Source organism: Apaloderma vittatum, unplaced genomic scaffold (genome assembly GCF_000703405.1).
Source record: "Apaloderma vittatum isolate BGI_N311 unplaced genomic scaffold, ASM70340v1 scaffold17272, whole genome shotgun sequence".
In the NCBI taxonomy this organism is placed as follows: Eukaryota; Metazoa; Chordata; class Aves; order Trogoniformes; family Trogonidae; genus Apaloderma; species Apaloderma vittatum.
Window position 1 is genome coordinate 3,657 of NW_009702082.1, and position 26,709 is coordinate 30,365.

General features: G+C 37.0%; 1 pseudogene; it reads left to right on the forward strand.

Annotated features, from left to right (window-relative positions):
• Positions 1-1,694: 1,694 nt before the first annotated feature.
• Positions 1,695-1,822, forward strand: LOC104281420 (annotated as a pseudogene).
• Positions 1,823-26,709: the final 24,887 nt, after the last annotated feature.

The following is a 26,709-nucleotide window of genomic DNA, read 5'->3' on the forward strand; positions in this document are numbered from 1 at the left end:
AGGACATAAGTTGTTTCATGTCAAAATATCAGAAAGGATTTTATTAAAAAGACGTTAAATGGCACTTCTATTTCTTGCTGTGATCCAGTGGCACTGGGAATTGTGTTCTTAAGTACTTCCAGACAGAGGAAATCAGGGTCATAATGAGGCTGAATCACACGTTCAGGTGGGCCTACAGAGCTGCAAGTGCCACTGGGTATAAATACTTTTAAGCGACTTGGACCCAAAATTAATTTTGAGCTTCTTCTACACTTACGTTGCTAAGTATTTCTCCTGTACTTCTCCTTTTGTTGGACTCATGACTGTTGAAGATATATTGCCTGTATTGGTGTTGCACATCAGTGTAGAGGAAGATGTGATCTGTGTCCCAGTGTGTGGAACTTGTTCTGCCCTTGAATCCTACAAACTGAGGTGGTGAAGCTTTCTTACAGTCTATCCCAGGATCGCCGAGATGACCTCCAAGGAACTGAGGAATATTTTCTGTGGGCTGTGAGCCTTACAGTCTGAGCAACAAATAGATTTTTTGGGGGACCTTATTTTTTTTTTTTGCATAAGTATATGGCACCAGGCAAGTGAGAGCATCTCTGCATACGTATTTTATAAAAAGTAGCACAAACTAACATTCCACCCTACAACTTTGCCTAAGGGAAAGAAGTAAGTGAAAGAATAACAAAATAGTAGATGTTAGCAGTATTGCTTAATAGTCGATGAGAAGGAAGTCAGACACTGCAGAGCTGAACTCAGAAGTAATATCATAATCGAGGAAGAATTCTACAGGAATTAAAGCCCCTTTTCTCACTTTGAAGAAAAAGATCTCTCTACAGCTCCTTTGCATCTACTTTAATGCAGTCAGAGCTCTGTTGTTCCAAGACTACTTGCTGTGTGTGACCTTGAGGAAATTTTGCAGAACCGGCTTAACAGAGATGCAAGCATTAAGGGGAACCACAAAGCAAACAACACACCACCTTTCAGACAGTTAGGGACCTTTGTGACTCAACTCCCTTTCCTTTGCACTAAAGGGGTAATGGTGTGTTTGTTCCAGTCTTTTCCCTCCACTTGTCTCCTTCCCCATGATTTCCCAACCTTTACTTCATTCAACACCTGTCCTTAGTTCCTGCCCCTAACTATGCCTCACCATTTCGAGGGCCACAGACTTTCACAATTGCTGTCATTATGTGCGACCTGTTTATTATAGCTTTTCTCTTTCCACTGTGTGTCTCATGTCTATTTGCACTGTGGGCACTTTAGGATAAAGAGTGTCTACTCAGCTTTATACAGGGTCAGACACGATATATCCCAGTCATAGGTCACTTTTAGGCTATCATATTGATTAGTTAGGATAGTAAGACTTCAGTTATTAGCCCCCTCAACAATATTTTCTTGACTGTAAGGAGCATAAAATTAGAAAATTATCTAACCTTTATGTTCTTTCAATTTGCAGCAGAGCTGTCTTTTGTTTTATTGTTGGGTTTTAAGTTCCATTTTTTTTTAATGAAGTTTATTGGCACAGCAGGTGTTGTAAATAATTTTGTAAATTGCCTAAGACTGTCTACATCATAACCTATGGCTGCATTATCAGATGATGAAAATAGACAACTCAAATGAGAAAGTGTTTAGAGATAAGTGAAATGTGAATTCTCTTGCCAATTTTTTTTTGTGTTGTTGTTTTTCTTTTCTTCTTTTCTGTTCCATAGCACGAATTATCAAAACAAAACAGTGGTGTGAAATGCTTCCATGTTTAGAAGGAGAAGGCTGTGATTTGCTAATCAATAAATCAGGCTGGACCTGTACACAGCCAGGAGGACGGATAAAGACAACCACGGTAGGTCACTTCTCTATTCTATATTTCTTCAGTTTCTCATTCACTTTAGTTTGCTGAAGAACAAAGAGTGAAATTTCTAGTTGTTTTTTGGCACAGATATGTCAAGTCTGTTGCCTTATAATTAAGCTACGTGCCCAAGTATGCTCACTGAAATACACAGCAATTTTATCAGAAAGAGAAGAAAAATGTATAATTCCCACAGTTTCTAAGAGTGGAAATTATGTGAAGGTTTTCTTAAAAGGCACTAGTGGTTTAACTAACATTTGTAATCAGCCCAAAGACAGTAAGTTATTCCTTCACTGTACAAGAATTTTCTTGTGCTGAGGAAATGTAGGGTATGAAACTGAACACGTGGCCTGGCAGAGCAAAGAGAAAGCTTTCATTGGGAGTTGCGGAGAAAATATTTTTGTTATTCCCACTGTTTTGGAAAAGCAAGATGCACAGATAGATCTTTAATTTTCAGCAAGACAATCAGTGAGACCTATAGCAAATATAGTAAAAGATCCCTTCTTCCAACTCTTTTCGGTTCAAGGCTGTTGATAAAATACTCAACTCTGATTTGGTCTCTTGGGGCATGTGCTTACAGTGAAGCTGAGAGTATATACAACAGTAATAGTTTCTAGGACCTATAATATATCAAACAGATTTCTAGAAAATGTTCTTACATGCCAATAATTCTTTGACTTAAAAAATGGAAAGAATCTGAAGAGGTATAATAGAGCAATATTCTGATAGCTTGTTAGACCTCTTGAAGTGATTTCCCCCCCATAATCTTTTTTTAGATTTACATGGAGCTTGAGTGTGATTTAAATACATGCAATTTCAAGAATATTTAGTCTTAAAAGTGCTTATCAGTGAAGACTAAATTAAGGCCCATCATTTCCTGTACAATTTCTCTGTCTGAGCAGAAGACAGATACCGGTACAAAACCTTTTATTGTTTTAGAATCCCTATATTTTGGAAAATTGAAATGTTGTGGGTTTTTTTTAAAAAAAAAAAAGAATGAAGATTTTATAGTGCTTTATGACATACCTACAAAGCACACTTTATGAATTGTGATCACCATGTTGATGCTCCTGTGTTTACCAGACATAATATTCATTATGGACAGGGCTATAAAACTTAACCCAGTCTCCGAGGTCTTACTTAAATATTGTTTGCCTTTAGATCTTTTCCATTCAAATTATGTAAGAGTGACACAAAAAATAACAAAGGAAAGAAATAACTTTTTGAAACATTATTGCCAACTTCGAAGGGCAAGGAAACCTAATATAATAGCTTTGTCATACTTGAAATCTTATCTTAAAACTCCTTAATTCAGAGGAATTTTCTGTAACTGTAAACAGAAAACCCATGTACTATGACACATTTCCAGCTGTCATTATAGTTCTTTATTTGATGTTTTATGCTAATGGCTTGACTGAGTAATGCAAAGTAAACAGAGGATTTATCCTGCAGTATCTATTTTTAATGAAGTGATTCAGATATCCTTTCAAATTAAACACCAGAAGCCTGATTCTGAACTCTTACTTGTCTGTATAGCTCTTTAATCCTATTGACATGAATGGAATGGCTCATGATTTTGATTAATGTAAACAAAATCATAATCATTCCCCATCAGTAAAATTAAGGCCGTGGCAAGTGTAATATTATAAAACAGACTCTCCCCCTGCACAGACACGTCATTGGTGAGGAGAAATTCTGCCAGAGAGACAACTTGTAGAACAGCTCTGAGCATAAGTCCTCATCTAACATCAAGCACTCTTCAACAGTTGGTATCACACATGCAGACACACAATAAACACACAGTACTTTCCAGTCAAGCCAGACGAGCAACTCACAATACTTAAAGAAACACTGAATCCAGAAGGGGAAGAGAGGAAAAAGAAAAGAAAAAAATAAAGACCCCAATAGATAACACATAATACAGTATTACTAAAATCTTAAGAATTAAAAAAATAATAATGTTAATTTGTTGTTTAGCCTCTTGGTTGAAGTGTAAGCTTTGGAAAACGGTAAAAGGGTTGGGATCTATGTCTTACGAAGACTCTATGAAGTGCATGACTGTGATTAAAAGAAAAGAAGTTTTCTGACAGAAACACCAAGAGACATTACTTGCTGTAGCAGTACTCTTAGGTCGACAGCTGATAATGCCCTCAGATGATTTTGGTTTCTGCTCCTAATTAACATACCTAATTTCCCAGGCTCATCATGGCATCTAAGTGTAATGGGAAGGACTTCTAGCTGGGAAGGGCCAGAAAAATGTCCACCAGGTAGTATGGGGAAATAAGTATTCAAATATATTGAATTAATTATTATACATAAAGTGTCTGTTATTAAGTAGAAATAATTTTTTACCCCATCTCCAGCAACAGCCAGATTAGGTCCTTAAATTGTTAACTATCGATTTTGTTAACACACATTTGTTGATCTAATATTTGCAGGCCTTTCCTGCTAATATTAGTTTGCATCTTGAAGATACTTGGCAGTAGGTCTTGCATTATCGTAGCAGTGGTGGATCATCTAGCAGAGATTATCACTGTTTGGTAAACACTGAAACAGTAATTTGCCACCCATACTGAACCCAGAACAGTATTGAACTCTGATGGACTGAGACCAGGTGTTGTGATCATACCAAGTTCCACACAGATACTAGGAGGTTGAGTAAAACTGTAATGTTTTAAGTACTGGCTTTAGAAGTAGCACATGGAAAGGTAGAGTTAGTGGAGATCTTATGTAGGACATGAGTTCCTTTTTATGTGAGAATATACTTTAGGACTCACAGCTAAATATGCTTCTACCTAAAAAAAAAGAAGAAACAGGATTAGTTTTCTGTAGATGAGTTTAATATTTAGTATTATTTCTATGAAAACACCAAGCAAACAGCAAATGAAAATACCCATTAATCCAAAGAAAAAGTGCAATTTCTGTAAATTGTTTGGAAAGTGCTGCTGCTACTTTATGTTTTGTGTCAAAATTGTTTACATTTTCAAGCAGAGACAGTTTTTTTCCCTGCCTGGCACTTTTTGTGATCACCTCTGGAAATAATGCAACCAAATCAGAATTCTCTCCTCACATGGGTAACAGTGTTTATTGTCCATTTTGTGCTCACTTTGCACAGCTCTAAATGACTACACAGGATGCAAGGCAAAGGAATATCAGACTCAAAGTACACACTGAATGGATCTGGATGTCACTTCTGCCCTGTCATCCTTTCTACAAGGTGTGAATGAACCAAAGATTTTTCATCTGCTAAGAGGCTTTTAGAACTGAGGATTGACTGGGCTAACTGCCAATCTATGTATTAAGCAGCTGACTGTCAATACAAGGAAACAATATGGCAATGTGTAAAAGACAGCAAGAGAATACTACACGTTTGTTAGCACTTTCAACATACTAAGTACTTTACGATAACAACTGTCCTTACAGTCACTTTAAAATTACCTGCCTGTAAAACTTTATTCTTTTGCTGTTCTTATTACTCTTTGAATTCTTAAAAATGTACAAAAGACATGAAGCTATATGATCTTTAAAATAGTACATAGTGCCAGAAGATATGCCTTTTTTGAAGATAATGCTGAAGGGCCTGTCCATTTTATATTTCAAGTATAAAACCTGCCAGCATATAGATGAGAAGATACACAAAGTATTGGACTTGCAAGGGAGATTAATTTTAGCACCAAAGTGTATATATGTTGTCAATGATCCATCACTACCTAACTGTTACTTAATTAATTCCTTCTTCTACATGATGTGGTCTCAATGCATGGAACTTAACAGAACATTCATGCACCAGTTCCTCTGTAGCTAACCTTTTAAAACCTCTGCAATTTTACTGCTAAATTAGCTGAAGTGGGAAATTAAGGAGTATGAAGAAGCAAAGAGAGAGCTCACAGTGGATAAAAAGTGTAATTACTCTGACATGGAGCTCAGTGCTTAGCTAGTAAAATTTACTAAGGATCTAGCTTCACCAAGGGATGTGACTTTCTTAATAGAGTTTACTTACACACAGAGCAACTTAGCATTCCTCCCCATTAATATAAATGACATGCTGGCTGGGTTGGAAAGGCATTTTGTTCTTTACCCTGAAAAATACAATAGCTGTTTGTGTTGGCTGCAATTTAAATCACGATTTTTCTGCAGAGCTTTATCATACACTTATGTATGATAAAGATAACTCAGATAAAATGTACTGGTTTGCTTTTCATCGCTGACTTACAAGCAATGTGTTCTTATTAATACCATTACATTCAAAGTTAAAAGAAATATATATATATATATATGTTACATATTTGTAACATACTTGAGAATTTACTTTTTTTTAGACAGAAGACCAGCTGGAAATGTCCTGAGGCCATGGTCTAGTGGTCTGAGCTTGGGACTGGGAGCCAGAAACTCCTGAGCTCTAATCCCGGCTCTGACAGTGACTCCCTCTGTGGCCTTGGGTAAGTCACTGAACCTCTCTGCCTCAGTTTCCCCAGCTTAAAAAAATAAGATTACCAGTCCTTAGCTACCTACCTTAGTGAATTTGGAAGTCCTGAGTTAGTTAATATTTTAAGAGGTTTAGAAATTCAAAGTAGCTTACCAATAAAAATACTGTTATTTATAAATGTCCTTAATGGTGGTATCCATGTTGTTATTAGGTATTAACATAACCCTGGCATTTCTGTACTTAGCCTCACCTACATTCCAGCTCTGAGTGTTTCTAAATGTGCATTTCACTTCTCCAAAGGTCAGCTGATTTTATTTGGTTAAGGGTTTTTTGGAAAATTTTTGACATCCTGCCAGTTCTAGTTCCATGTCATTCCAGGACACAGTATCCACCAAAATAATCTTTCAGGCAGCACCACATTAGAGCAGTGGAACGATGCAGTCGTGTGTGCCATGCCAAATTAAGTTTCCATTTTTCCCTGTGTCAGAAGTGGTGAATTTATGAAATAAATGCATTTAGTCCTCTTGTCAGCAGTTCATCTACCGAATTCCCTCTCTGTCCTAACTGTAAAGGAACACTACATATAGACCGAGATTATGGAGGATATTTTGCAGGCGGCTGGTGTATCCCCTCTTCCCAACCCAAAGAATAGCTTTTAGAAACAAGCAGGAAGTTATGATACTGAAATTTCTGTCATTCATAGCCAAGACTGTTGGGGAACTGTGGCTACATTTAAGCTATGGGACCAGGAGTATATCCTTGCTTCAAAGTCCATGTACACGTGCAGTTGTGAGTTCCAGTATTTCTCTGTCTTCTCTTTTTATGTGGCCTTCATGATTACATGCCTGCCACTGCCTCGTGAGAGATCTTAGCAGCAGCAGAAAGGGCTCTCACATGTGCCCTTACCTAGTGAAATAGATCATTAACTGAGCCCGATTCTCTGGAAGATCATCCTCAGCCACATTCACTCTGAGTCTCTTGTTTCATTTCTAGAAATCTAGTGTAAGAAAATTATAATAATTGTGACTAAGAAGAACCATCTGTATTCTTAACTCCTGCTGTCAGCCAATTAGACCTTCATGAGTTTCCTTGCTTTATCAAGCATTATGAATCACAAAGTCCTCCAAAACTAATTCAGATCTCAGTTGGTTGGTGCTGAAATTTCTGTTTGCATGAAGTTTTCTGAGACTAGGACCACATAACTGAAAACTACCTTGAAACACCTTTTTTATATGTTAAAATGTTTATTTTTTTTGTGTCCTACCTTTTATATTTATATACCAAGTTGAGGACAGCAGGACACAAAAACCATCTGCAGATATTGTTAAGATCAAGAAGTCATTATATTTGGATGTATGACTGGATATATGAAAGGCCAGAACTAGGTTACTTATAATTAACATCTTGTTCTGATGTAACTGCAGGATCAGTCCTAGTCATGGCCCAGTGCTTTAACTGAACCTTCTAATATTTTTGTATTAATTTTATATTCCTCTCAGTAGTACTAGCATTCATTATGGGAGAAAATACTAATTCTAGACAGGTCATAGCCATGTGCTTCAATGTACACTTTATGGATTGTACTGCAAAGCCTGTTTATTTCTGTAACTTTCAAAAAAATTTTATTCTCTGAGCTGAGTTTCCATTGCTCTAATTGTTTACAAAAGGTATTATAATTTAGAAATGGGTCATCACTGCATTACTGGAACTAGATAATTTTCTAGCAAGTTAGCATGAGAGTTGGATGTCTTAAGTCTCAGAGAGGTTAAAAAATGTGTTTCTAATTCTTGTATTAGAAAAGAATAGCAGATCACACAAACTTACAAGTAGAGTGATAGGATGATCTTCATGGCCCCGTGTCTTAAGTCCTTTATGGAGCAAGGAAGCTAAATAGAAATAAAATCCTCATGAAGCCCTTCTTAAATAGTGTGGTGCCGCGTTATCACTTTGTAACAGGCAAGTTCTCTTGCATATTAGTACTGCTTCAGCTAGTACGGTCTTTTCACATCTGCACTCCTTTTTTCTACCAATATACTAAAGCCCACCCATTCTGTTTTCCATTATCCTTGCCAAAATACACTTCTTTGTGGCAAATAGCTGACCTTCAAGTCCTAAATCCAAAATACCAGCAAAGATTTTGCAGTTTTTGTAGACTTCATGTTAAAAGGAACTGGCAGAAACTTGAAGAACCATCTCAAAGAGATTAGTTGCCTTCCTCTGTCCTGAATGCTGAATACTGGTTCTACTGATGTTCAGTGATTCACACTGCCCGAAAAGAGACCAGTTTACTCCAAGAATAACCTGGACTAAAATTTCCAAGTTGAAATTGTAAGCTGTCGACATCTCAAATAATTCCATGGAAGGAAATAGGGAAATACAGATTTTCTTCTTCTCTTTCAGAACATATTTTTTTCAGATATTAATGGGAAATTGTAATAGCCTGACATTTCATTATGCTTTATAAAGTAACAGAAAATAAAATACCTGTTTCTGCATGGGATATTTGAAAGACATTGCAATTCCTGTACAAATAGATAAACTCAATTTTCAGATAGATAAGATTCTACCCCAGGCAATAATAAGTTTCCAATCGTCTACTTTTTGGTTTTGTGGAACAAATTCTGTTTTGAGTTAAAAAAAACAACCAACCAACACCAAAAAACCTCCATGGATTGTTTTTATTTTTTTCTGTACTTTGAAACCAGATTGCTCAAATGTAAATAAAACCTTATCTGTAACTTGGGGGTTTCACTGGCTGCTATGTCATAGTGCGAATCCACTCAATAAATCGTGGATATCTAAAAGTACTCAAGTGTATACAAAACTTTAAAAATTAAATTTTAAAGAAGTTGTTAAGTTGGTCCCGATTAAAAAAAAATACTTTAATTTGAAATTCTTTTCAAATAAATTATTTTCCAGTACATCAGCAAAAATGTATTTTATACAGGCCTAAGATTCTCATCAATCTTCTCAAAACCAAAAAAACCCAACCTGAATTTTAAAAACAGAAGGCCCAGGGCACAGACATTTGAGATCTATAATGGATGATTCAAGTCTCTGCATGGGAAAATCGCAGGCCCATTAAAGAGTGGATGTAAAGAGGCTCATACTAGATTGTGTTACTGTTTGTTTAGCACCTTAGTCACCATTTACATTTAAGTAGGCCTTTCTAAACACAGAAATAACATTGTAACTGGTCTAAGAAATTAAAACGTTAAGAATTAATATATTAATAAACAAATTTGCAAAAAGGGAACCGGAAGAGTTAAACCACATTCATGTTAATAATTATAATCTTTGGTCTTTTTGTGTTGCAACAATTCTTAGCATAGCAGAGAAACATTCTAAACAGGATTTAGTTTCCTCAGTTTACCATTTTAGAGTGTTCTAATTCTTAATGATATTGAAGGCATCTTGCATAGGATGAGGATAAATGACATAGAACCTATAGACAAGTGCTGTCGTGAGGTGGCTCCTGGAAGCCACGCAGGAGATGCTAGTTCGCTCACATGCCTGTGTTAAGCAACTAAATCTCATTCCTCATCTATTAAACCAGACAATTCGATACAGTGCACCCATCCTACCATGTGTATGTTGTGATAGATCGACATTGCCTGAACGTTCTGATTTCTTACATGAATATGAGAAAATCAATTTTCATTTAATAAGCGTTTGCAAGGAGACACTATCTGAGGCAACAACCATGAAGAATACTTGTACAATTTCTCAGTTTGCTGTAAGTAGCACAACACAGTGTAAGAAGTGATTCAATAGATGCGATAAGCCATGTAGTTGAACTGAAGGGGACTACAGGGTACATTGTACATGTGGAAATAAAAACAAATTTGATGATGCAAATGAGGAGCAAAGCTGGAAAACACAACACAGAACTCAGATATAAAATTTAGAACATATTTTTTGTGAGCACGTAACGGAAAACTATGAAGGTTGGAAACTGGTATGTCACATCAACATGAAGAATTTAAAATGATGCTAAAATTATTACACATCCATTTTGCACAGTGAGACTGTTCATGATACAAGTGTTAGAAGAGGAAGCTGTTGCACATACATTTCCATTTTGGAACATTTCTTTTTTAAGACTACCACTGAAGATTTCTATTAAATCACACAAAGCAAGCTAGAATTCTTGGACTGAACACAACAAGCAGGGAATAAGGAAAATTAAATAGATGGTATAGGACCAAAGATTTTTATAATGCATTTGACACTTTATTTCTTAAAATCATACTTGAAAATTAATTCAGAAAGATCTGTCACATTGAAAACTGCCGTTTCAACGAGGCACTGATGAAGGACCCGTGAACAGCACATAATAACAGTTAATAGGAGTGTATTGATCTAGGTCAAGGTGGCCCAGGAAGTGACAGATTTGTGAGTGGTCTAATGTTATTTTATTAAGAATGGCTTCAAAAGTATAAAAGATGTTAAGCTCTTAAGTGTTATTGAAAATCTGTGGAAGGCAGGCGCATAAAGGACAGTTCTGTTTTCCGATTAACCCAGGTTCTGTTTTCAGATTTACCCTGACTAATACAGATATAGAGCAGTTTAAATTGTTCTAGACCAAAACCTGTGAGGTATGTCTGCCTTTATTCATAGAATCATGGAACATTTTGGGTTGGAAGGGAACTTTAAAGGTCATCTACTCCAGCACCCTTGCAAAGAGCAGTGACGTCTTTAACTAGATCAAGTTGCTCAGAGCCCTCGTCCAACCTGACCTTGAATGTCTCCAGGGATGAGGCCTCCCTCACCTCTCTGGGTAGTTCCAGTGTTTTACCACCCTCATAGTGAAGAACGTCTTCTTTCTATCCAGTCTAAATCTACCTACCCCCTTTTAGTTTAAAATCATTACCCCTTGTCCTATCACAACAGTCCCTGCTAAGAAGATTGTCTTACTTCTTTAGAATGAAGCTGCAAACAATTTTATAAAAATATGAAGAACAAAGTAACTATTTTAGCCAAAACTCTTGGAAGATGCAACTTCTTAGGACAAAAGATATTCTTTAGTGTGCCTCTGTATACAAGAGTCAGAAACTCAAAATTTCTAGCCGGGCTCAACTGACAAAGTTTTTCAATACCTAGTGTCTTTAAACTCCATTTAAAAAGGAATATTCTTACACATTATTCCTGCGTGGAATTACAGGTTAGAAAACTCTGGTAATTTAAAATCTGCAACTAAGGTTCTTATCTACTGGATTGAATTTCTGTAATTTCAACTGTATTCAGAAACATCAAAATGGAAAGTGGTAGCATTTGTGTTAACTTTCCTCTATTTGCAGAACTAGCTTGACATTAACTAAAATGTTAAAAGCTTAAAAGCTGCTTTAACTCCTTCAGTGAGAATTTCGCACACAAGACCGAACATATATAAAGTTCAGCAGAAGGATAAATTGGTGGGTTTGGAATAGGTAACTCCATTATTAATTACACCTGAAAATGTTACTAGAGGAACCTCTCAAAAAAACAAGTGACTCAGATCTAGCTACTAGAAAACTCTGACGGTCCCAAACCCAAGAGATATTTCAGGAGCTTTAATGAGAGTTGTAAGAAGGTGCATCTGACCTCAGCATCTGGAGAAGATACCTGCCTCCACACTACATGAATGATCTTAAATCCCAGTCTGAATCCCACCAAAAAGCAAAAATTGGACAACATCACTAATTTTGTACATCATCCATCTACTTCGGAAACCAAGGCACCTGGGCCTAGTTCCAACATCTGTTGGGACATCAACAACTGTTGCTGGATACGTATTTTTTTTCAGCTAGCTTTGCTATTCCTCCTCAATTGCACTTAGCAAAGAATTCTAAAAGTTGTTTCTGAGGTGCAGACAAAGCATATGAAATACCTTCCTCATATAAAATACACTGATGTTCTCTATGTGAAGGGGATAAGATATTTGAAAGCCTATGTCCTCAACTGTGGAGGGTGCTGTACTTTTCTGGAGTGGGGATTTTAAAGATAGCCCTCTCCAATCTGTAGTACACTTCTCTAATTATTTTAAAGTATTTATCAGAGAATCACAGAATGGTTTGGGTTGGAAGGGACCTTCAAGATCGTCTATTTCCAACCCCCCTGCCATGGACAGGGACACCTTCCTCTAGACCAGGTTGCTCAAAGCCCAGTCCAGCCTGGTATTGAACACTTCCAGGGAGGGGGCATACACAACTTCTTTCTGCAACCTGTTCAATGTCTCACCACTCTCACAGTAAAGAATTTCTTCGTAATATCTAATATAAATCTATGCTCTGTATGCTGTCCCTCTGTGAAAAATGTGGTGACAGACTGATTTCTGGAAACATATTTATTCCTACTGATGGATATTGGACATCTCTAGGTACAGTAAAGAAATATGTGTTTCACTGAAAGATATTCCCTTATGGAAATAATCTTGGTGGTTGGAAAGGAAGTAGGATGATGCTGTGGGGAAACTCTATTGAAGAAACATTGTGAGACCTAGCTGGGCATGTGGTAATACAGCCAAGAACAGCTTGTAAGGAGCCAGGTCTGACCAGTGAGTCATAAAAATAAAAGGGAGGGGGAGAGGGGAGAAGCACGGTATCAGTGAAAATTAAGTATTTAATCTTTGTGAGTAACTAAAAAGAAGTTGGCTGGGATCTGCAGGGCTTAAGTATGTTGTAAATTTTGGAGGGCAAATGCAAATAGTACTTAAGACCCTAAATCTTGTGATTGGGGCCAAACATAGGAAGGTAATGCACTTAGGGAGGGAAACATGTAGGCCGGTATAGTGCTTCCTTTAGTATCTGAGATCCATATCAACCCAGCAGAGATCAAGGAAACAAGATAAGGACATTCACAAAGTGTCCACAGAGCACATAGATTGGATTTCCACACTACTCCACAAATCACACTTCTTGTCAGACTGGGGCATATTCCAGGTGAGGCTCCTTTGTAGTTGTTTTGTAAACTCTTACACAGAAGATACTTCAAGATTGATGAGTCCAGATAGCAAAAATAAGTAAAAAGGAACCTGAATTTGTGGCCTGGTAGGAAGAGAACTCTTCTGAGCAAGAAGGAAACATTGAGTACTGATCCTACTGCTGCATTTTTTTTCTTTTTTGTTTTTAATTGAACATATATAAGAGCTGAGAGATGTACTTCTCTTACTTAGTCATATTTTTGAGTTGGATCCAGAGTTGTACAGGTTATTTAAGTATGGTTTCAGCATTAATAGAAGATGAGGAGTCCTCTGGGCGCTGTTCTGTCTGACCCCCAAATTAATTTACTTCAGTTTGCCTTGGGTGGAAGCTTGGCAACTGAAGTCTGACTAAGTTAAGACTTAAATGGCATTTAAAAAAGGATGTCCATAAAGATTGAAAGTTAGTGTAAAAATCCCTGAAGGAGCTAAAATGAAACTGATGATAGCTCCTGTAAAAACGTAGGTAAACCATATCCTAATTCTACAGGAAAATCAAAGAACAACCAAACACATGCAGAATTGTCTGTGAAGTGTAACATAAAGCACAAAAAATGTTGAATTGACTGACATAGTGACTAATAGGAGAGAAAGAGATGAAGCCAGTAACAATCCATGACTAATTCAACATTGTAAAGTCGTAGAGGAAGAAGAAGCATATAAGGTAGCCCACAGAGACAGAAATATGAATAGAGAAAAAATTAGGAGAGCAAAAAGAAATAGCAGTTCAGTCTATTAGGCTGTGGAATAGTTTCTCAAAGCTGGAAGCTCCAACAGTTTTTCCATTCAAAGCTAACTTGGACAAAGACCTAGAGGGAGTCCTTTGGAGATCCATCTTGTACTGGTAGGGTATGAAATAGATTAACTGATTTGTCTTTACCAGCTCTAATGTTCTGATCAGATTTTGCACATATTTATAAAAGCCATACTGGAATAACTAATAAACTATATGAGGGGAAGAGTTGCGATACTCTGAGACTGCTTTGAGTCATCAGACAGGCTTAATTTTTCTTGCAGAGGTTATTTGTCTGTTCAGCCAGACACTGGTCACAGAAGCTTGTCATTGAATTGTTCTGTGAAGCAATATTTCATCTTCTTTTATGTGACTGAAAGGGTATGGATGGATGGTAGAGTTCATTTCAGTATTACATTGGTCTTATGCATCCTTTAGTCAGAATTAGGCCTTCAGTAGAAAAAGTCTATGATATGGCAAGTTTGGACTTAGCAGCAAAAGTGCAGAGTAAAGTCTTTAAATAGAAAGTTGAGGGTGACTGCATTAAATTGCAGGAAACAGAATACACACCAGTGTGGGAGGTGCTCTATTAAGGCAGATTGAACTCACTTTCTCTATCTTTGAAATCCTTAGAAATGATAAAATTATCAATGTTGAAATAAAGTGAAAATCAGTGAATCTCCACATAGGCTAGTATTCCTGAGAGGTTCTTCTTCTTATTATTTTCCTTTTTCTTGCTACCTCTTTTCCTTTTTCTCTGTCAAGTCCTCAGCATCTCTTTTAAGAGTGTTTTTTCCCTTACAGAACAATTCTTACAATGCATATCTCAGCCACTGCAGGCAATCCATAGCATCAGATTTACCCATAGAGCATTGGAGTAAGTGTGTTCAGTGGAGTCCAGGGGAGCGATGCAAAATGCATTTGAGGGAGGCACATTCCAGACATTTAAGTTTGGTGCCGAGCTTTACTTTTATGGTCATATTTTATGTCTTTTATGTCAAATAATCCCCTAGTGCTCTCATTCCAAGAAATAATTTGACCTGGAGGAGTATAGCTTTGCTTTCACCTCAATTTCATTTGTTGTTTGGGAAGGGAGATTAAGTGCATACTTGCACTTTTTATATATAAGAATTATCCTACTTTTCAGTAGGCTGTGTTACATTAAACATTATGCCTTTCATCACTGTTTTTTTCTTTGTGAACTGCTGTCTTCCTTCTCATTCTTGATTTAACTAACGCTACTGAAACCAATGGTATTACATCAAGAATGTGTGTGGTTATATAATAATGCTAGATAAGAAATCTTCTAATTACAATATGAATACTTTATCAAATAGCTGTGTTTCCTCAGTAATCTCTTTGTCCTTCTTAATAACTGGTAAAAAATATAAGACCACTGGCAGATGTTTAAAATTATATCAGTAAGTCAAGCCAAGAGTACTTTGGTAGCATACTATGCAGGTGTTCTGCTCAAGGGAGTGTGAAAATGTCTCTACCAGCATTACTGAAATAGTCACACTGTTCTGACGGGTTGTCATCTGAGTATTATGTGATCAATATATATACTGAGTAATGCAGAAGTCCACTCCTATCCCCTAGAAGCAATATTTTATTTTTCATTTAGGAAAATCAAAAGAAAACTGGGCAAAAATGTCTTCTTACCATATGTTTTGTGCTAAGCCTTTATTTGTTTTTGATTCAACACATAAAATAAAAATCTAACTCTAATAAAAGAATAGATATGTTATCTCTTTAATGGTGCACTTCAAGGAAATAAAGGGAAGTGGCAAAATCACATTCTCTGCAATATGCACATTTTAATGAAAGCTAGAAATGCAGGATTTTATAATGCATGTATATTTTAAATATGTCAAATTAATGAACTTTAAAATGAAACAAAAAATTCTGGAGCATGTCCCAAAGTGTTACAGAAGTTGCTGACAAGGCAGTCTATATTTGAGTGTTAGTCCTATTGGAAAATACAGTACTGAGCATATTTGTCAGCTCTTAACAAAATTATTGAAGTACAGGAAATTTGCATAGACATAACGATTTTTGAATGGAGAACAAAAAATAGACATGCACAAACATCTGTCATATAAATGTCTGTATTCATACAAAGAATTCTGCCATGCAACCAAGCATTGCATAAATATTTGGCACCATATCTTAAAAGAGTGTTCTGGCTAGGTTGTAAAAAGTGAAATATCTGCATAGCAGGGTTTTTATGACTTTTCAACGAAATCTTCATTATAGTATTATAAAACTTAAGCAAAATCACATAGTCTGGAAGGAAAAAAAAAAAAGAAAAAACCCTAAGAAACTCGTATTTATTTGCAGTTACCAAATGTGAAACATACTTTTTTTTTAATATATGTTACATTACAAATTCAAATATATAGTATTTTAGCTGTAAGATTGTCCTGTGAAGTGTGGGACTAATTCCCTGCAATCCTGACTGGTTTTCATTCATGTTGCCCAATACTCCAAGACGTTCAGCCCTTCTCTGAACTTGCAGATGCCTCTAGTTCTCTTCTGCGTCCCCTGCCTCCCCTCCCTGCTTTACCCTGTGCTCCTTCCCTCCTTCAAAATCCCACGGATGCCCTTTCTGTCATTTTGGGCCTGCTGGCAGTAAGGGCAGGCTGTTTTTGCAGACTGACCATCCATACACAGTCCTTCCCACGTTAGGAGCATCAATAAGCATTAATTTGTCATTGGTAATTTATTTATTTCTGTACTCTGTCCCATTGCCAGCATTTTGAACATCCAGGGACTTGGTGCTTTTGAGACCTCTATCAAATTTAGTTGAAAGTGGTCTGCAGACTCAAAAGTTAATAGTCTGAGAAGGGACTGTTAAACCTCATGATCAGAAACCAGGTTAAGAGTGTTAAGTAATGAAGTTAGTCTGGTGTTGTTAATGTTTTCAGGCCAATCTTTATTGATTGATTTTGTATGTATCATGTGTTTTTAAAGTACAGAATTGTCAACAGCTTTGCTCAAAAAATGATGCATTGAAAAGATATAATGGTGCTCCCAAAAGTATTATGAATAATTCCTACCTTTTTTTCCCCTTTGTGTGTGTTTGTGTGCACGCGCGTGTGTGTTTGACGGGGCCTTGCTCCAAGCGCAGCCCCGCTCACAAATTATGTACAGGTGATGAAATTTTTGCCAGCATCAACAAGACTGAAGACATACTATACTGTACTGACTACAGCATCTACTGTGAATTCTTGGTACATGTTTTAAGCTGTTAACGTGCTGCATTAATAAAATTGCATTGAATTCTATGTATATTAGTTCAAGAATAGCCCCTTCATTCTCCATTCAGAGAGACTATTTCCAAATGAACTTTTTTATATTAGACTTTGTTATCAATGATGCTTTCATGCCTACTTTCAAATGCAAGGGTAGACAGTTATTATGTCAGGAATATAGACCTTTTTCTGTAACTACATACTACTGAGCATCAGGGTATCTTCCCTAGACCTGAGAAGCTCAGGAGTTAGCCTCTGCTCCTCTACAGCTGGATCTCGTCTATGCTGAGGTCCATCTTTAGAAGACTTGACCTTTACATGTGGCCAATGCTTCCAGGGCAGCCAGCAAGTAAAGCAGAAGTGATGATGGACTTCGTGTGACTTTTTCTCAGCAGTATGGGAGCAGATTCCAAGCATGTCATATATGAATGAAACAATTAGATAGCAATTACTGAGTGGTTCTTCTTTTTTCCGTTCGTTTGTTTTCTCGTTTTCCATGACAGCAGGACTGAAACCCTATTATCTTACCTTATTTGCTGATGGTGATGGTGTTTCCTCAGTCTTATTAGACATAGAAGAGCAGTATTTGTTCAGCTTGGTTCAGTAATACTGTTTTGACCAGCACTAAATAAGTATATTTCATCATATTGTACTGTTTTATACTGTTCTGTATAATGTGAGGGAAATTTAGGTTTTTCACTGCTAGTATATAATGGCAGCAGTAACTGAATTACAGCAAGGGATATAGTAATCTTTGATATTCTCTTCATTCTATTACTTCTTTATTTTCTAGTTATGGTTTTCAGGTATTGAGTTTGTGGGGTTTTTAACTTCTTCATATTAAGTGCAAAAAAGGTCTGTTGATGAATAATCAAACACTTCACATCTTTAACCTTTTCAGTAAATGAACAACATCCATAAAATTAAAACTGATTTCTGTAAAAGCCCATAAGATAGAGATAATACTGCTCACAAGTTACTTCCAAGTGGGTTATCCTAAAGTGGCCTAATATCAGTGCAGAAAGAAACTAATAGGTTATATTTCTTATTTCTCTAATACAGTCATTATGTACTATGAATTCTGAAACAATCTCCTTTAAGAGTGGTATTCCATTAGGAACCAATAAAGAGAAACAGATGAAGGAATAAAATAACTGCAGCAAAGTTTATTAACCCATTAGAATAAGGCTTATGTCTGTGTTTGTTGTGTTTATGGTATATGTTTCAGGAGAATATTTGGATCCAGCTGTGCCTCTTAGCTCCAGGAATATTCCCATAGCTCTTAGGATATAATGGCCACCACGAAATGACATACTTACCTGCACCTGACCACTACAGGGGGCTCCATGGTGCAGATGACAAGAGTAGGAACTGAACTGAGGGCTTGGAAAGGAGCAGAAAGTATTAATACTGTAATACAAAAAGTATAAATACAACTATACACATGCCAATTCCCTCCTAAAAGTTTTCAGGGAACATCTTTGTGAAAGTTTCCAGGAAAATCCTAGATTGCCTTCCTACTGCCTTAAAGCAGTGTGAAACCTGCCGTGTCATCTGCCAACTTTGAGGCGCGTTTCAGGTGAGGTGATTACTGGCCCACAGACAGGCATCTACTGTCGTTTCAGTTAAGGTCTTGCTGCTTTATCATGAAGAGCATCTTAAACTATTAACCTCATGAATATTCTTGAGTCCTCTAAAGATAGAACAGCCCTGATAGGGGTTAACCACAGAGTTTTCATCTGTGCAGCTAGTCACCTGGGTCATTTGAGTGAGTTGCTCTTACAGGGCAGTGACCCAGTGACCCCAGTCTGTGGAGCTGCCTCCGCTTCCTCCAGAGTCTGAGCAAGCTGACTTGGCTTGGTCACAGGAGCAATTTGATCTTTCTTGGGGGAATGATTTTTCTTTTACAATCCTGTGAAAACAATCCCTCTCAAGTTAGAATTATGATGAATTCAGAAAATACAAGAAATATATAAACAATATGAAAAGTCCAGCAGCTATAGTTCTGTTCATAAAAAATGGAGTTTTGTTACTTTCTTTGCTCTGGTGATACTGTCTTCCTCGTGCCTAGAGGTGGAGAGCTGCCTGCTTTTAACAATGGAGATTGTATTGATGTCAATGGTTTTGGATGTAAAAATTTCAAAGCAACACATAATAAAGAGAAAGGACTCGTTATTACCATCATCTTAGTCAAAGTGGTTGTTGAAATAGGAGGGAAGGATGTAACCTATATGTCACTGGTAGTACACTGTAGTAAAGGCAAATAAGCAAGACCTTGAAGACCCTAGGACTAGGTCTCTCATTAATTTATGTGAGGAATGATATATTCACATTAAAATTAGGTTTTGCATATATTTCATTTTTATCCTCTGGAAAGTAGGTGATGTATCTGAAATGTGATTTTAAAACTTGTCTTTTAAAGTTCTCAGTTGCAAAGGATAAGTGGTCAAAAAAAGCTTATTTTTGTCCAGTAATAAGCTGGTTTTCAGACTAATCGTAGAACTGGATATTTACTTTTTAGGTAACTGTAATGTATAGTAATAGATCTTCACCTGGGAAGGGTGTGGGATAGGGCGTGGACTCCCACATCTGGTAAAGTGTGGAATACACACATGAAAAGGGAGCTAGATGACTGAGACAGAGATGGTGGCAGGGTAGGGAGCAAGCTGAGATGGTTTCAGCTGAGTGGAGAAGGAAGGTCAGGCCAACAAACAAAAATCATTATCTGCCCAGCACCCAGTCCAGTGGTTGCCACTGCAACGCTGCCACCTGTAGCAGCCCAGGGGAAAGTGGTTTGATACAAAGTGTCTGCTCTTTGATTCCAAAATTAGTTTGCAAGGTGTAGGAGATGAAGATCTCTGCAACTTATCTCATTTTTGGTACAGTGGCTTTATTGGCTTTGGAAGCTTGCAAATGCATAACTTTCTGCGTTCAATTTTTCTGAAATAGAAGCAGGAATTTCTCTAGCTCTTTGTGAAGAAGATGGATGCCTGGGGCAAGGTATGTAGGCAAGGGAAAAAAAGCGAAGAGGCAAAAGGACCTTGTGGGTGATATGTTCCTGCCACAGTTGGTCCATGTAAACAACGAAGTGAAAATTAAAGAGTTTGTCAACAGTTATTTGTCTACAGAACTTTGCAGAGTGGGGTGATTTCTGAAGACAACGTTGTGTTGGATGAACCTCTACAGACTTGCTAAATTGTCTGGTTTTTAAAAAAAACAAACTTGAGATGGACATACTATGATTTCAAAACACATATCTTAGTATTAGATAAGTTGTACACTCTCAGTGGGGGAAGTCTACAGGTGCTTTTTCAGTCTGAATAAAGACTTTAGTATTTGATTCATTCATACATATAGACATTGAGTAAAACAGTTCAACTGTGGCAAAAAATCTGGCAGTGCATATTAGCTGGGCTTTCATTTTTAGGCTCTGTGTAAGCTAAAATTCATGGTACTTATTGTACATTTTTTTGCAAGCACACAGTGAATTTAATTGTAATATAATTGCATTTTATACCAACAGTAGGCAACTTTCAGAATTAAATTAAATTTTTGGCAGATTTTTATTATTTTCTTGTAAAAAAGGAATTTTTCTAGTTAAAAGATAACAACAATGTCCATCTCGGTAAACTGGGATTTTATATGGGTTGTAAATAATTAGAAGGAATGGCTTCAGAACCTTCTGCATATCAGTGTACATGTGTATGGTTTTTCATCAGCTTCATTATAATGTTCCTTGTTTGAATTTCCCATGTTCAGTTTCAGTGATGGAAAACAAGTAATCTGAAAAATGCCAAGGGAGGTGAAGCTGTAGTCTAGGTTATTTATCTTGGAGACTCCCAGAACAATGAATTATTGTCAGATGGAAGTAATTTCTTGTTCTAGTTCCTGGGCTAACAGGTTACTTGAACTGCTCAACATCGTATTTCCATCTTCTCCCTTCTAGTGTTCTGTGCTAACACACTGTAATGACATTCACTGTCTTCTCGTTAAATGTCAAATAGAGGGAATACACTCTATTATTTGTTGTACCAAATGAAGGAGGGAAAAAAAACAAGGCTGCTTTCATCTTCATGATGTGCAAGACGTTGGGGGTTTTTATATCACTGCAGATGTTAGCAGATGTACGCCATGTAAATTGGGTATGGTAATTGTGTTCAAAAATGTTCTAATCAGTGTTTATTCTGTCATATTTTATTTATATTTGTTTTTTCAAAATTTATGTGTGTGTGATACAGGAAACTTGGAAATCATAATAAAGCAGCCAGATTGAAATATAGGTTTCAAGTTAACTACAGAGATATGTGTTTTAATTAAAATAGTTCTAAAACATGCATTATGGGTACTCATAGGAGTCCGTCTAATTTGTTTAGCAAATAAGTGTTTTAAAATATTTCTTCTGCAATTATGACAGAAGTCCTTTTCAGTACAAACTGAAAACAGTGAGCTTACTGATGATCCAGGAGAAATGCAATGACATGCTTTAAAAATACCTAAGAATCAGTATTTACAGTTTTTAATTCAAACTTCTAAGCTGAGCTCTTGGAAAATTTTCATTATGCTTCACACTTTGAATGTTAAGTTTTAAAGATGTATTTCAAGGAATAAGGATAACAGCATTAGGTTGCTACTGAGAAGTTAAACTTTGTGTTTTCCATTGCTTTCCAGATTGTGACCGACTGTAATATTTCTTGCAGGTTTTCTGGGAAGTTAGGTAGAATAGATAGGCACAATAGATAGTAAGTTGTTTATGTCACCCTGAAGTCTTTTTTTTTTTAGAAAAAAAAAAGAAGCAGTGACTGAAGTCTTCAGCTTCAGATGTACACAAATGTTCAGCACTTGTGTCCTTAGCTCTCACACAGAAGTACAGGGTATATTTTTGGTGATATTTAAAAGTCAAATCTCTTGCTTTTCTTTTTCTTTTTCTTTTTTTTTTTTTTTCAACAGGCAAGTATGCTGCACATTCCAGAAGAGCTTCTTTTGTTCAGGTCACTCAGTGATAACAGAATATATGGTACAGACCCTAGAGACAGTTTTTACAGAGTTTCTGTGTTAAACCATGATCCCACTCATATCAAAAGAAGTCTTCCTATTCACTTCAGTGAAGTCAGAACTTCGTCTCAGTTTGAAGAGCAGAACAATCCACATAGTGTCATGTGGCCTTTGTCTCTGTGATGAAACTGAAGGTGTGATATTAAAATTAAATATAGAATCACAGAATGCATTGGGTCAAAAGGAACCTTAAAGACTATCTAGTTCCAACCTCCCTGCGGTAAGCATGGTTTCCTCCCACTAGACTAGATTGCTCAAAGCCTTATCCAGCCTGGCCTTGAAGACTTTCAGGGATAAGGCATCCAGCACTTCCCTGGGCAACCTGTTCCAGTGTCTCACAACCCTCACACTGAAGAATTTCTTTCTAATGCCTAATCTAAATGTACCCTGCTCTGGTTTAAAACCATTGCCCGTTGTCCAACCTCTACATGCCCTTGTAAACAGTCCCTCCCCAGCTTTATTGTAGGTCTCCTTCAGGTACTGGAAGGTCACTCTAAGGTCTCCCTTAGAGCCTCCTCTTCCCTACTCTCATCATCTTTGTGGCCCTCCTCTGGACCCATTCCAAGAGGTCTATGTCCTTCTTGTGTGGTGAGCACCAGAGTTGGATGCAGTATTCCAAGTGAGGTATCACCAGAGCAGAGCAGGGGGGCAGAATTACCTCCCTTGACCTGCTGGCCATGCTTTTTTTGATGCATCCCAGGACAGAGTTGGCCTTTTGCACTGCCAGCATACATTGCCAGCAAATGTTGAGAGTTTCATCAGCCAGGACTCCCAAGTCCTTCTCTGCAGGGCTGCTCTTGATCCAGTCATCACCCAGTCTCTATTTGTGCTTGGCATTGCCCCTGCCCAGGTGCAGGACCTTGCACTTGTTGAACTTCATGAGGTTTGCATGGGCACACCTCTCAAGCCTGTCAAGATCCCTCTGGATGGCATCCCTTTCCTCAGGCGTGTCTACTGCACCACCCATCTTCGTGTTGTTGGCAAACTTGCTGAAGGTGCACTCAATCCCACTGCCCTTATCTCTGACAAAGATGTTAAACATCACCAGTCCCAGTACCAAGCCCTGAAGAATGCCACTTGTCATGGGTCTCCCTTTGGACATCAAGTCTGATCGCAACTCTTTGGGAGTGGCCATCTAGCCAATTCCTTATCCACCAAGTGGTCCAGCCATCGAATCCATGTCTTTTCAGTTTAGAGACCAGGATTGTCATGTGGGGCAGTGTTGAAAACTTTGCACAAATCTAGCTAGATAATGTCAGTTGGTCTTCCCTTATCCACCAACACTATAACTCCATCATAAAAGGGTACCAAATTTATCAGGCAGGGTTTGCATTTGGTGAAGCCATGTTGGTTGCCATGATCCACCTCCTCATTTTCTGTGTGCCTTAGCAGAGTCTTCAGGAAGATCTGCTCCATTATCTTGCCGGGCACTGAGGTGAGATTGACTGACGTGTAGTTCCCTGGATTTCCCTTTGCTCCCTTTTTGAAATTGGGTGTGAGAAAGGGAAAACACGGGGAACTACTTCTAATGAACTACATAAAAAATATATCAACAAGGGTATTTGAGAAGAAAGACTAATAGGGAAATGGATTTGCTGAAATCTAAATGTAGTTCCAGAGAATAGGAAGTGGTAAAACCAAACAAGCTATTTAAAAGTCTGACTGTATATGATGTATATGATGTTTTTTCTTTATCAACGTTGATAGAAAAGTTGTAGCTATCTTTGGATCTCTCTTCAGCTAACACTACAGTCACTTGCTCAGTAGATGACTTTTGCAGACAGTGACTTTGATAATATTTCGAGGGTAATATTCATGCAAGGATGAACAGTTCTGGAGTAGTTTCTCAAGTGAATGAGAAACAACCAATTTTCTCTGAAGATCAGACCATCTGTTTTCATTGTTTTGTTTCAAACAAAAGTATTTTTATAATTGACTAATGAAGAATACTATAATGTTTTGAATTTTTTTACTGTCATTTTTATTTTTCATTTTTGCCAGTCTGAACTTCTTTCGTTACATCAAAAGACAGCTTTGGACTTTTTTAATTGAAAGTTTTCATTATAATCATTATTCTTCATAACAGTAGTGAAGGGTAGATGCAAATAAATATCTCTAATAGGTTCTTCAGTTTTTTTTCTGTATACCAGATTCCCATCCTGTATTATTTATTACTGTACCACTGCTCCACAGCTGTCTTCTGTACAACAGGAAATTAAAAATCCCACTTCATATTGTGGGAAAGTGGCTTTAAGAATACTTGAGAAAGAGCATGAAGATATTGAAAGATCCAGGCTAATCGCATAAGAAGCGCATGATCTCAGGGCTTTCCTTAGAACTGCAGACAATTTTGTTTGATCATGTCACCTGTTAAGATGTGTTTGAGTACTTGATTACGTAGGAGAGAATAGTAATGTGCAGAGATTTCATTCATAGTTTCTGATCTTTGAAAATCAATGTTGACTTTTCTTACTTTAACATATAAATGTATCCTTGTGCCCAGGATCCGACCCAAGCCAGTAACAGCCTGAAGTTTTGGTAGAAGCTAGAGTTATGTGTCATATTCTTTGATTCTTTGATTATTCTTCTTATTAATAATACGTGAACTTTATATAGATGCTGGTAACTACACTTTCTAGAAAACAGACAAATACCAAGTTCCAATTCTCTTGTTTTCATTTCCAGTTGCCACTATTGTTTTTGATAATTATTTAGTATGTTTTACTGTTCTCTTGGCCAACTCCACTGCAAACAGAAATCAAATAAGCTGCAAAATTTAAACTGCTGTCCTATGCATGAGAACAAAACCCTGGTGTTTGTACCTCACAACTGTAAGTTTGGAAAGCCAAAAACTGTATTTCCTTGTAATGGGACTGAATTTATGCTGTAACAATAGAGAGAACTAATTTTGTAGTACAATTTGGATACCTTTCTTTCTATATATCAGACTGGAATTTCACTGCAGATTTTTAACCTAAGATACCACAATTGCAAAGGCAGTGTAAGTGTTAGCGTGAGAGTTTCAGTACTGCAGAGCACGGAATTTGGGGAATTGATAATTTTTCTTCTCTTCCCCTCCTGGTTCTGCTTTTGGCAGGTCAGCTTGCTGCACACAGAGACTGATTGATCTCTCACCACATGGAAATGGCAGGGGCTTGTTAGGCCCCCAGTGGGACGTACTTCAGTCTGCAGTGATTTCTCTTTCTTCACACGGTATTGTTAATAGGCTCCATCTTTTGGTCTCTCAATCTTCAACTGGCAAACAAAATTGAACCTGTTAAATATATCCAGCATTCCACTTTTTAATTATGGTGCTTTAGTGAATGATCACAGAGACCTGGAGTTTAAAAGTGAATGAATGCTTGCCAAAGGATGAAAGATCTTGTTGTTCAAATTATCTGTAGTCCACATCCTACTACATTTAAACAAGAAATAAAGCCCAAATAGACAGGATTTTAACTCAAAATATTGCGTTCCCAAATGATGAAATTACAATGGATGTCATTTTTTAAAGAACTGTGGACTAATGAATAAAAAGGTAGACTTCTTGACAAAATAGAAATGAATCTTCATTTGAGGCTTTGCAAAAAATGCATTTAAGTGGCAGATTTGTTTATGAAGCTGAGGTTTATAATGCTAATCTTTTTTCATTTATGGTATTGGTGAATTAGCAGTGTATTTTCTTTGAATCATTCATTAAATTAATTTATAATCTTATATTAGAAGCACTAGTTATCAGTTCAGTTGTTTGTAGATTATTAGTTTGGAAAAGACCATCATGCTATTACACAATGCTCTAAAACCAAATTTTACAAAAACTTACAAAACTGATTTTAAAACATCAAGTGGTGAGACTCAGAAATAATGCTAGATAAATACTTCCAATACGCTTCCTTTAGAAGATTTCCTTATACTTCTAGGGCAAAACTGTCTATCATTGACTACCAGTCATGGGATCTTATTTTACTTTTGTTTGCTGGATGGCAAAAAGGATGATAAAACTGTACTGGCAAAAAGCGTGATAAAACTGTACAGATCTTTACAGGCTATGACTGACTCACTTCTCCATTAACCTTTTCCTTTGATAAGATATGTTGGACTCCGTGAATTGCCCAGAAGGTCTGTTTTAATTCCTTTTTTTTTTTTTCCCCCCAAAATGTCCTCTGAAACCCCTCCATTTTATCAGAGATCTTCTAGATGGCAGTTCTAGCAGAACTGAACAAACTGGTCCAAAATTGGTGGTATCTTGGATAGTGGTGCTCTACTGACTCAGTGATGAAAGCCCTTCCTTTATAATCCCCCATAAGTCTCTTACAGGAAGGTTACATTGAGCCCAGTCACAGTCCCACAGCAATTGTCAGTTATTTTAGTGCAGAATTTAATATAAGATCCTGTAAGACTGCCATTCATTCTTTATTCATGTAGGTACAATCTTATTTTTGGCCATAATAATAATCT